This window comes from Podarcis gaigeae (assembly GCF_964106915.1).
Source record: "Podarcis gaigeae genome assembly, chromosome: 14".
In the NCBI taxonomy this organism is placed as follows: domain Eukaryota; kingdom Metazoa; phylum Chordata; class Lepidosauria; order Squamata; family Lacertidae; genus Podarcis; species Podarcis gaigeae.
This window is the reverse complement of record NC_139690.1, coordinates 22,502,170-22,511,882: the sequence shown is the minus strand read 5'-3', so window position 1 is coordinate 22,511,882 and position 9,713 is coordinate 22,502,170. Positions and strand designations below refer to the sequence as shown.

At 43.7% G+C, this 9,713-nt stretch overlaps 1 long non-coding RNA gene across 1 annotated transcript; it reads left to right on the top strand.

Moving 5' to 3' along the window:
* Positions 1-2,639: 2,639 nt before the first annotated feature.
* On the top strand, positions 2,640-3,801 carry LOC310831984. The gene is made up of 3 exons (XR_014558088.1): positions 2,640-2,756; positions 2,839-2,944; positions 3,574-3,801. It is a non-coding gene; the product is annotated as an uncharacterized lncRNA (long non-coding RNA).
* The last annotated feature ends 5,912 nt before the right edge of the window (positions 3,802-9,713 follow it).

Genomic DNA, 9,713 nt, shown 5'->3' with positions numbered 1-9,713 from the left:
AAATGGTGACACGCCGTTGCGGGTAAGTCGTGTCTCCATATTGCATTTCCTGCACTTCATTTCCTGTACAAAAAGGCTGTAGAAGGGGGAGGTTTTCCAAGTAAAATCTGTCGACTTAGGAGAAGCAGAGATGGTAACCCTTTCTATTCTTGTCAGTGACAAGCTGGACACCTCCTTCACATCAGTTTATTTTTTATTTTTCCATTTTGTTTTTGCATTTTCTATTTTACATGTACAAGCGAAATAAAAACATAAACATAACATCCCCTTTGCCCTTCCCCCCACTGTGGATCTCTTTCATAATAATTTCCCCCTCTGCATCTCTTTCATAACTCTATTCTTATAAATCCTTCATCATGCCATAGTTCAAATTTTTTACTACAAGTTTTCTGTCAATCCTATCAATGTATGTAATTGTTTACAATAGTTTTCCCCATTGTTTATTAAAGTTCGTCTCTTCCTGGTTTCTAATTCTTCCTGTAAGTTTTGCCATCTCAGCATAGTGCATCTGTTTTATCTGCCACCCTTTCTGGGTCAGAGTTGTCATTCACATCAGTTTAAACACACCATACTATTTCTCTCTGTCTCAGTCAGTCTCTCTCTCTCTCTCTCTCTCTCTCTCACACACACACACACACACACACAACAGTGCTTTTTTTTCTTTAAAAAAGGTTTAGGGTACTCTCATTTTGACTCAAGAAAATGACCATTTTTATAGTTCAAATCAGGGGAAATAACTACAGTAAATGGCCAAAAGTACAAAGATTCACAAAATGTTTAGGGGTATGTGTACCCCTGCGTATCCCCAGAAAAAAGCACTGCATATTCACATTTTAAAAAGAAGTTAGTCATTGTCCTGGGGAGAGATGAATGTGTTAATTTTGTTTTCTTATTTTCTTAAATTCAGTACTTCATGTCTTGCAATATATACTTTAAGTCCTCGTGAAAATTCATGAGCACTTTAGTGTGAATTTCTCTTCATATACACATTTTTATTATGCAATGTTGCACAATGCACACATTTTTGCAAAGCAAATGTCCCTAACAAAGTGCATATGTGTATGTCATTTTCACTAAGATATGGGTTTTTATGCGCATTTCTGTAAGATTACTTAGCTGGATAACTGCTTTGCAAAATTCAGAGAAGTGCAAACTTCACAGAGTGGCTGTTCATGAATTTGTTTTGGAAACTCCAAACTGGGTAGGCTCATCTTTAAATGCAAACTGAATCGAATTTCTTCCCCCATCCAAACACTGCCCCAAGGAAAGCTGTTTTTTTAAAAAAATATATATATCTTTATTCTGCATAATTTCTTTGGTTTCCTTTAGTCACAAGATGGAGCAAAAAAAATGGGCAGGGCATTTCAACCTGTCCCTCCTCCCTCAGCTCCTACCTAGAATCCTCAAACATGGCTTCTGAGATATCACTGGGCATTATTACATATAAAAAAATACCTTCATACAGTAAGCTAGTTACAGGCTCCATCTGCACTGTACATTTAAAGCAGCTTCAAACCACTTCAAACAGCCATTGCTTCCCCCAATGAATCTGGGAACTGTAGTCTTTTAAAGGTGCTGTAAAGTGTTAACAGACTCATATCCCTTTCCTTGAGCTACAGTTCTCAGAGTGGTGTAACAATCAATCCATCTTCCCAGGGAAATCTGGAATTGTAGCTCTGAGGGGAAGAGGGGGTCCTGCAACCACTCTCCGTGCCTTTAACAACGTACACTTCCCAGAAGCCTTTGGGAGGAAGCCATGTCTGTTTAAAGTGGTATGGAACTGCTTTAAATGTTTAGTGCAGATGGGGTCACAAACACACCCTCTGTCCTACATTCATACAATAAAGTGTCATCACTGCTCAAGGACCCATTCTCACCAGGCAAAAGCACTCAAGGGAGGTGTGAGGGAAGACCAGTAAGAGGTGTAGCTTGGAGACAGAAGGTGTGGCTGAGGAGGGGGCGTGGCTTGGACCCAAGGCCAGGAAGGGAGGCTTGATACATTTGGGCCTCAGAAATGAAGTCTCACACCCCCTGGGCTACAACTCTCATCGACCCCCGTCAGCATGGCCAGTTTAGGTTTAATGGGAGTTGTAGTCCAACAACTGCTAGAAGGCACCACACTGGTTACCCCTAGAGTAGACCAATCGTCTCACCTGTTATAAGGCAGCTTCTTCTGTGAGAAAACACAGTAGGAACCAAAGGGTAGTACGAGATTTAGGGCACTGCAGGGGGTGCAAAATTATTATTATTATTATTATTATTATTATTATTATTATTATTATTACTGTTTTTGTAATAATGTGTACTTTCAACAAGCCTATTGAGAAGATCCATTAAAAAGCAACTGTACCAAAAGGAATTATAGCAAAAATTAGTTGGGGGGCACCAATTTTTTTCCTCTCTCGGGGCACCATATTACCAAAGTCTGCCCCAGGAAGAGGAAATTAATTGCAGAAAGGTGAATGTTGCAGATATTAACCGTAGGCTCCTGCAAAGGCATCACCAGCCCCCTAACAAGGAAACCTAGCGACTGAGAAGTTGGTGACGTCTGATTTTACCAGGGTGTTTTACTAGGCTTTGCTAGCAAGTACCACAATAAATGGGCCTAGCCTTCAGAAGAAAATATCAACGTGCTCTCTCTCTCTCTCTCTCTCTCCTTTCCTTCCAATGTTCTTCTAAGGCCAGGACCAAAACACAATCAATAAATGCAGAGATAAGAGAATTGCAGGCCATGGTAGTGGTGGGCTTAGCAGAAGGTAAGTGTGTGGGCGGTCGCCAAGCATGGGACTGGTTTGTTTATGCGAACTTTAAATAATTCCTTTCTTTATCCCTGTTGAGCTTGTCCCCAGCGTGACGAAAATAAACGTGTCTCCTTGGCCTATTGTTTGGAAGCGGAGGGCTGTCGAGCGAGGGGGAAATATTGCGGTGACCGAGGGAGATACACGTAAGAGGATGACCTTTAACTGTGGTACCTATAACCAATCTCATCAAATTAACGCACTGTATATTTTCCTTAATAATCTCTGATTAGGCTCAGGGTATGAGCGGACACGATCGCCCGCCATTGCTATGCAGCGGGAGGCCCTGCTTAGCACCGGCCAAGCGTTTGGGAATAAATGAGCAAAATGGTTTAATTTGATAGGGTTAGAATCCTGCAGGCTCTGGGACGAAAGGTCGCCAACAGCCTCGCTCACGCTGAATATGCAGAAATAAAAAAAAGCAAATTGCTTACATCTGCTGGCAGGAGCAGGGAAAGCGATCTGATTGGACAGGCTGAGGGCTCTCCATCTCTTTTGGGTTAGAGAGAGGTTTTCAGAGCATCAAAAGCTCGTAATTGGAGTAATTCTGAATTAATGGACACACACACACTGGTTTGAGGCAGCTGGCTGTCGGCTGCTTCATGCTTAGGAATGCTTAGGGATGGGGACGAGGAGACTTAAACAAATAGACGCAAATTGTCCTTTATTTCAAGGAAATATCTCTGTGCCATTTGAATATTGTTGACTGTAACAAGCACTGTTGAAATGTGCACCCCACCCCCACACCAATTACCCCCCTTTTTTCTATCGTCAGGAAGAAGCCTACCCCACTTTCACGGCAGGGAAAAATGCAATTCTGCATTGTGTTGTGTTTGTTCTGGTGGCCGGATTTGGATATGTGAGCAAAAGATACAGGAAGCTGTCTTATACTAGTTGGAGCAATGCTCCATCTAGCCCAGTGTTGCCTGCATGGACCGACAGCAGTTCTTCAGGATTTCGGTCGGGGTCTCTCCCAACCCTGCTTGGACAGGCTGGGGATTAAACCTGGGCCCTTCTGGGTGTAAAACAGATGCTCTACCATGGAGCCACAACCCTTCCCCCTACTGATAGCTCAACTGTTTAGAGCATGGTGCTGATAATGCCAAGGCTACAGGTTTGATCCCCGTATGGGACAGCTGCATATTTCTGCATTGATCTTTGGGGTCCCTTCCAGCTCTACAATTCTATGATTCTATGATAGGATGAGAGACGGCAAAGAAGGTACAGGGGCATTATCTGAGAGTGAGAGTGATTAAGGCTGATTGCATCCTTATTCTGGAGTTGTACGTGATCTTATGGAGCAGCTGGGCTCAGGGAAACCAGAATAGGTAGAAGGCCTTGTGGATAAAAGAAGGTGTATACCAGGGGTGCCCAACTCCCAAGAGACTGCAATCTACTTTCAGAATTAAAATCTGGCAATGATCTACCCCCATTTTTGGGGGGGTTCAGGTCAGAGTTGCTCGGCTTCTTTTAGGGAGGAAGAAAGACGCGCTTTTGTACAAATACTTTCTTAGGAGGGAAGTTCCATTTTGGGGGGAGTTAAAGGCAAGGGTCAAAGGGAAAAAGTCACTCACAATAATATCACTTTGAATGAAAACAGCCACAGAGAAAAAGCTCCATTTTCCCTTCCACTGATCAGGCAACAATGGAGGGCAGGGCGAGGGGGTGGGACAGGAGTCAGTTTCAATGACACTGAGGAAAGGGAGCCAGAGATCGACTCATGATCTACCAAAACATTGCAGGGATCTGCCAGTAGATCGCAATCGACCTGCTGGACATCCCTGGTGTATACCAACTGAAATAAATGAGGAAGGAGCTTCATAGGTGCACAAACCCTACAAGTGTCCCTATTTTCCAGGGACAGTCCCGGAATTACAAAAACCATCCCGGCTTCTGATTTGATCCTGGAAAGTTCCTATTTCCCCCACCAGCATACCCACTGAGGAGGGAGGAGGATGAGATGATCCTTTTCCTGAGCGGTGGCAGCAGCAGTAGCGGCTTTGAGGGAAAATCCTGTGGCTCTTCCGTGGCTGCCACTGCCAGCTCATAGCAGCTACTGGAGAGCAGGCAGGGAGAAGAGGCCACCACCACCAAGGCCCCGCCCCATGTGACAGGCCTGCTATGAGGGGCAGGCAGAGGACAGGGCCACCCTGGGCGGGAAGAAAGCGGGAGCAGCGCGGAGCACAAGGAGTCTTGATTTTTTAAATTTAAAACAAAAAAGTTTTGTGCATCTTCCATCTGATCTAAAATTTCTAAATTTTCTAAAATTTATTTATTGGTTTGTGTTTCTCCTTTTGTAAATCTACCAAAGTATAAAGTAAACTAAAAATGGGATTAAAGAGTTTTCTAAGGGTGGTGGAGGGCATGTAGGTTTGTGTGTATGTGTTTACATAGTACAGGCAACCCTACTCAGACATGTAATTTTATTTTTTATGTATATTTTTAGAACTGCTGGTTTTACTTTTATTTTGATAAACTGCTGTTTAATTTGCTTTTAATGTACAATTTTATCAGTGTATTCTTTTTAATGAGCTTTGCAAATTCTGTGTAAGCCACTTGGAGGTTCTGGATTAAGTGGCATATAAAGCCTGTTAAAGGAATGAAATAAGTGAATAGATAGCCTGAGAGTGAGCACATCAGCATGCAATTTATGGGCAAGGCTTTTGAGAACACAGTGGTTGACGGTTGTGATGCAATGCTTTGGGGCTCTACATAGTTCCTAAGCCTCCGCTATGGGCCATAGAACTTATTTTTTTATTCATAGCATATATATTCTGCCTATCAACCGAGACCTCTGGGTAGTTTACAGGCCTTGCAGATCCTTAAAATACAAAATCCAACAACCTGAAGAGATAAGTGCCAATGCAGTGTCAACAGAAGCAGAAAACATTGAGAGCAATAAAGAGACCGCTGAAACAAAGGGTTGCATTCAGAGCTAGCCCTACTCAGAGCGCAGACCCAATGAAATCGATGGACCTAAGTTGGGGTGGCAGTGTTGCATAGTGGTTAGCGTGTTGGACTAGGATTTGGAAGACAAGGGTTCAAACCCCCACTTAGCCATGATGAATTGCTGGGTGGCCACCCTCAGCCTTATCTACCTCACAGGGTTGTTGTGAGGATAAATCAAAGAGCAGGGGAAACCACGTATGTCACCTTGACCTCCGTGGAGGAAAGGTGGGTTATAAATGTAGCAGCAGCAGCAACAACACTCTGAGAAAGAACTAGTTGGATACAACCCAAAATAGCTTCTATTTGTATTAATATAAATGCAGCTTACAGGAGTCTTTTTTTTTCTTTTTCTTGGCTTGGCTTTCCAGCCTGATCTATTTTACAGGACTGATAGAGAGATGAAATGCACCAGAGTGAGAGCAAAATCCACCCTTGATCCCTTGAGGAAGAATTCTGTGTTGTTAACAATGCTTCCCTTTGATGTGGTGGCATTGCTTCAAGTTCATTTGTACCTGGCGCTTTGCTTCATAATCTGTGCTCATATCTGTGTCTGCACACGTCTGGCTTTGCCTGAGGCACCTGGACTCTCCTCAGAGATTCACCGGTGTGTTTTGCTTTCCACCGGCCTTGTAGATCTTTCCTCACTCCATGTGTGCATATCTCCCTCCCCGCCCTTAAAAAAAAAAATCTGGTAAGAATTATGCAATTTCACATTTGCACAGAACAAGCCCACCTGCTGGCTTGTAAGCCAAGTCTGCCTGTTCGCTCTTATCATGGAAACTTCCTTGCCATGACTAGTGTATTAATTTCTTTAGATTTGTAGCCCTCTTTTCCACCGGAGTTCTAGACACAGGTAATGACATGTATAGAACACAGCTAGTCACAAGATGACTGAAGCAGGATCAAGCAGAAGATTTCCTTTCCATAGGACAGGCAGTGTCTGCATGCTCCCCAAATGCCACAATTTTCCAGGGACAGTCCCAGAATTACAGAAGCTGTCCCAGTTTCTGATTTGATCCCAGGATGTCCCTGTTTTCCTTTCTTCTCCTCTCCCAGTCTCAGAGAACAATTAAAAGTTGTGTGTGCGTGCATGCGAAAACGGAGTCCTTTAAATACAGAAAATAAAATCCCTGCACCAAGTGAAGGAAATTGTGAAGCTGGCATACGAAGCCCTTCCTATAATTTTGAAGGAAAAGGTCACCAATCTGCTTTAAATTCTTTAATTCCATTGCTTTAGCAGCCAGCCATTTCTTAGGAAACACGTGGAGTCTTTATTCCTTTATTGTAGATGGAGCCTTACACTGTCTACTCAGAAGGAAGTCCCACTGTATTCAATGGAGCTGACTCCCAGATAACTGGGTAAAGACTGTGCAGCCTTACACTGTGGTCCAAAGCATTTTTACTCAGAACTAAGTACCACTGAGTTCAACAGGGTTTACTCTCTGGTATGTTCCTGATCATTATCACAGTTTCTGTTGTTGTTACATCTCGCCTTTTTGCCTGACAGGGACTCAAGGCAGCTTACAGCTAAAAGTTCATTTCATTCCATTTCTCTGTGGAAGGTGTTGCACACAATCCCTTCCCTCACATTTTTTTTTCTTTACAACAATCCTGCAAGGTAGGTTCAGCGGAGAGGGTGCAATAGGCTCAAGGTGACTGAAGAATATGTGTATACGATGTCTATGTGTGCAGCAAGATCAAATGTGGGGAAAGCTTCCTGGTGTAGAATAAAGGTAAAGGGACCCCTGACCATTAGGTCCAGTCGTGGCCGACTCTGGGGTTGTGGCGCTCATCTCGCTTTATTGGCCGAGGGAGCCGGCATACAGCTTCCGGGTCATGTGGCCAGCATGACTAAGCAGCTTCTGGCGAACCAGAGCAGCGCATGGAAACACCATTTACCTTCCCGCTGGAGCAGTACCTATTTATCGATTTGCACTTTTGTGCTCTCAAACTGCTAGGTTGGCAGGAGCAGGAACTGAGCAACGGGAGCTCACCCCGTCATGGAGATTCGAACCGCCGACCTTCTGATCTGCAAGCCCTAAACTCTGTGGTTTAACCCACAGCGCCGCCCGCGTCCCATTTTATTTTCATCATAGAAATATTGGAAGGGTATGTGTCTGTTGACTCTGTGGGAAGGAAGGGACTGTCCAACTGAAGCAATCCATATTTTGACCCCTACACCTAGACACAGGCATATACACAGCCATCATAGGCCTTGATAGACCTTTCCTCCATGAATTTGACTTTTAAAGCCATCCAAGTTGGTGGCCATCACTGCATCCTTGGGGAGCCAGTTGTAGTGTTTAACTGTGTTATGCACAGAGTCTCCCACCTAGGTACCTTTTAGACTGGGCATAGGCAAACTCGGCCCTCCATATGTTTTGGGACTACAACTCCCATCATCCCTAGCTAACAGGACCAATGGTCAGGAATGATGGGAATTGTAGTCTCAAAACATCTGGAGGGCCGAGTTTGCCTATGCCTGTTCTAGACTCAGACCTGCTTGGCTTTAGCAAGGTGATTGCATTCTTAGGCCTTTGCTACATGCCCTGAGAGTCAACGTGTACCAGGGACAGACAGTGTGATGTCCTAAGGTCAGGGAAGACCAAGAGTCCAAATCCAAATGCTTTGCATGCCACTACACCACACTGGCTCTTGACAGGAGAGAGAGCAAGAGGGAGCTTGCTTAATGAGTCTAACGTTTTAGTCTTTGTTTTGGGATTGTTCCCATTCCTTCATCTGCACTTTCTTTTCAATGCAGAATATTTTCAAGAGAGTAGATCTTTAGTTTTATTAAGGTATCAGCTTCTTTTGAGGTTTAGAGAGGGTAGCGAGCCAGGTTGAGTGGCACTATTGCCTGCAGCTTAACACAGCAACTCACGTTCTGACACTGAATACTGATAGGTCCAGAAGCCCGGAGACATGCAACCATTGCCAACAGCTGTTGTTTGGACTGCAGTAGTCATCAGGGTTTTCGTCATCGTTGTTTTGCACAAGAGCTTCTAAAGCCAAGAGTTGTCTATCTGAACAGTGAGAACTTGTGGTTTGAACAGTTGTTTCCTTCCTCTCCCCCCCCCCACTTTTAAAAATGGATACGTATTCAAAGATATACAGAAATACATACCCATCACAAAATATCTTTTTATAATACACTGAGATAAACCAGCTACTTAAAAAGGAGCAAAGTCAGAAGAAAGGATAAATCAAAAGAAGGAGAAAGCGAGAGAAAAGAAAAAGAAAAACTAAAGAAAGATAGAACAAAATAAAAGGACTTCCTATGAGATTTACTCTTTGATATCCAACCACTCTATCTTCTAGAAACCAGCATATTCTTTTTCAGTCTTCAAATCCAGCAGGTGTGCCCTTAAATACCAACCATCACCCTTAACTCTCCCCAAACCTGGGGGTGAGCCCAGTTGTACGTTTTTAACCAACATGCAACTGAAAGTCTCCCCCTTCCTCCTGCTTTCTCCCTTCTCCTATTCTGTTGCTTATCCTACATCAAATTTTAAACTAAGCATCATGTGATAGGGGCTGCATAGAAATAATATACATAACCAATGAGGACTGTAAACATAATATAAGTAATAATGGCAACAACAACCAAAAACAAACCTTTTATTTATAAGGTCACAATAATCCAGCGTTTCAGGGGGGCTGGAGTGTGGGGTGGTGGTCTGGGCTAAATGGCTGCTGTAGGGCCAACATGGCAAGGTGTGGGCTTCTCCCCACGTCGTTTGAACCATTCCCATCTCTGCCTTAGAGAAGTCTCCCTTTGTTTGCCTTCGATGCCTGCCACAGTCTATTGGAAGGTATTTGTCAACAATTATGTGTCTATTAAGGGCGAGTCAATCAATCCGCCTGCATGCAAATATCAAGGCCTCCTGGGTCTCCCTATTGATAAGAGGCCTGTCAATACCCAATCCAGCCTTCTTTCAACCACTGAGAAATCACATACTCACCCAA